At 29.9% G+C, this 3,062-nt stretch overlaps 1 protein-coding gene across 1 annotated transcript in view; it reads left to right on the top strand.

Moving 5' to 3' along the window:
• LOC143080810 (uncharacterized) overlaps positions 1-954 on the top strand; it is a 12,870-nt gene extending 11,916 nt beyond the window's left edge. Inside the window, exon 3 of the mRNA XM_076256867.1 lies at positions 1-954. This exon is cut by the window's left edge and continues 4,098 nt beyond it. The gene's annotated coding sequence lies outside the window, so the exon portion shown is untranslated.
• The last annotated feature ends 2,108 nt before the right edge of the window (positions 955-3,062 follow it).

Here is a 3,062-nt window from a genome sequence, read left to right as displayed (position 1 = left end):
GCAGACATTTATATTGAATTGAGGAGAAAGTATAGGAGTCCTAATGTAAAATGGGCATATTTTTTACTTTTTAAGGAATGAATTATATCAAAATTTTTCAGTGTATTTTTGTTTGTTTTGGATTTAAATTGAAATCTACATATGACTGGTATTTTCTTCAACAGATTGTATATTCAAAATGTTCAGCAGTGTAGATTATAGTTGTATTATTTTATAAATTGTTATTTATCAATATTAGATATACCCTTGAGACATTACTATAATGTAGAAAAGTCTTAAAAACTCTAAGATTCTACGCACATACAACCATGTCACCAAATCTTTAAAAAAGTTATCTCATTACAAATTACACTGAGTAGAATATTCATGTTATTGACTGAATGGATGTGGTAGCATTTATATATGTTTTACATATCAACTGAAATGATAGCTCAGACAATTCTAATTGCAGTCCTACAAATTGAGTTGGGCCTTACTTTAATACATGTCCAACTTATTTATTGTAGGGTTAAATGAATCTTTAATTCAGATTTTATTATTACCACCAATTTTACCAATCAAAATAATTTTATTTCAGATACTTGTCAGTCTTGTTTGTGCATTTTTAAAAAAAAAATTATATATCATTGTTTTCTTTTTTTTTTTTTACATAGTTTATACTCATTATTTAAAAGTTGTTTTTCCTTTAGATTCAAGCAGAAATGATGGTTAAAACCAATTGATAATTATGTTTATTCTATATGATTATGCACAAAAACAGCTGACAGATCGAAAATAAAATACAGTAATAGTTTAAATCTCACATTTGTATGACATCTTTTTTGTGCATTCATGGATATTTTTTAGAAATTAATCACAGAATTTCATCCATTGTATGTTATAGCCACCTTGAGTATTTTACAATATAATATTGTAGATTGTATGATAAAAGCTGTAATAAAGTTTATATAGAAACTAGTGTGTTTATACATTAATTGTGAAAGCAGCAATTTTGCCTTTCTACAATAATATTAGTTCATGATCTATTTTGAGGTTTAGCTAGCTATAAAACCCTGTTTAATTCACCATTTCTACATAAGAAAATGCCTGTTCCAAGTCGGGAATACGACAGTTGTTATCCATTCGTTTGATGTGTTTGAGCTTTTGATTTTGCCAGTTGAGTAGTTCCTTTCCGTTTTGACTTTCCTGGAAGTTCAGTTCTTTTATGATTTTACTTTTTGGACACTTTGTTTTCAACTGATACAGCTGTTGATTTTAAGGATTTTGTTTCTACCAGGTTGTGGAAAGATTGATCTTTTGCCCCTCTTCTTCCAAAAACCAGAATATAGCTGTATCAATATACATAAATTAACTGAAATTTGGTTATATTGTTAGATGTGTACCCATCATTAAGTTTGTCGATAGTCTATTCAATATTGTATTCAGTAAGTGCCTTGTCTCAGAATACAGTGTTCCCCATGCGTGCTGGAGGTGGTTGGTTCAAACCATGAAATGGTCCAACCAAAGGCTTTAGAATTCATATTTGCTGCTTCTTAACGAAGCGTGAACAAAACAATAGGTAAAAAATGTCAAAATCAGGGATACTGCCGTCAACATTGTGTTTTCATCTTAATCACTATAAAAACAAATAAATGTAACAAAGATGAACAAAAAAGGCATACATCAAATTAAACAACCCCATTTTGCTTTTTTATTATACAATTTTATTTATCTATGTAAAATCCACCCATAAAGGATTGGAAGATTGTATTTACTGGGATCAATTCCATACCCTGACAGACACGTGGTAAGATTAACATTAACTCTGGTGTAGAATCGCGCATTTGACGTCACACAGGTAGATATAAATTAATTTTGTCGTTCAAAGTATGACTGGATGCATAAACACAGAGTCACATCAAATGGATATCACAAAAAACAAGACTTAGAAGTAAAAGTAATATTAACAAAGACAAATAAAAGAATACTATAACACGTTATTAAGATGAAAAACAACGTCAGTACACAGAATCCATACTTCAAGAATATCGTGTATTATTTGTGAAGTTGATACGGAATATTTATCAACAAGGTCTTGGTATTTTCCGTTGAATTTGTCTAGAAAAGGGATGATACATTCTTTGACATATCCCTAGCCTGATTAATTAACTTTCTGCTCAGACACTAGTGACGTTTAAAGTCTTGAGTAGGAGCTACAACCTTTAATAAGTTGGGAAATATATATCCCATATGCAGGTGAAGTTGGTATATTGCTACCAAGGTAGCGGAAATTGATAATTTCAAAATTAAAATCGTCTCGTTTATCATAGATTCTGGTACTGAGATGACTGTGTATGTCAAATTCGAGGTATTAGTATAAAAATGTCATGGTTTTACTTCACATTGTCTGAATTTTTTATTTAACCAATTTATTTCTATTCAAAATTCTCTTATCTTCAAGGTGAAAGTCCTCAATAAAGTGTACTACAAATATGTTGAGGTATTTTCATAACATTGGTATCAATCCGAGGCGATACATGCATTAGTTTTTAATGAAATACTTCTATTGTTGAATTAAACGCTTATGTTTTTATCTTGATATTCTGTTACATGGATTTTTTTTCCATGTAATTTTACATGATCTGTAATCTGAACGGAGGTAAATATAAACATTGTTTTAAATAGTGTAGCTATATGAAACTTAAAATCAAAAACAAAAATGTTGTAGATACTTGAATAGGTCATATAATCAAAATTTACATTAATTTTCTGCTACAGAATTATTGTCTCCAGTACTCCACTTCGCGATACTTTCTCGTATACAGTTAACTTAACAACGAGACCGATAGTTGGAACTTCGGCCGCCACAAAGAGCAAATGCGAGGGAAAACCGCGAGGAAAATTGTTAACAATACATATACTGCAAGGTAATAACTGATTACTAACGGAAAAAGAACAAATTGAATACTTAGTACATCAAATCATTAAACAACTGTTGAGGAAAAGTTTAATTCACAAGTGGAAACACATGAACAATAATATAAAAAATATCAAGGCTCCATACATTCCATCTAAAGTTAGAA

This window comes from Mytilus galloprovincialis, chromosome 6 (assembly GCF_965363235.1).
Source record: "Mytilus galloprovincialis chromosome 6, xbMytGall1.hap1.1, whole genome shotgun sequence".
Classification (NCBI taxonomy): domain Eukaryota; kingdom Metazoa; phylum Mollusca; class Bivalvia; order Mytilida; family Mytilidae; genus Mytilus; species Mytilus galloprovincialis.
This window is presented reverse-complemented; position numbering and strand designations above follow the sequence as displayed.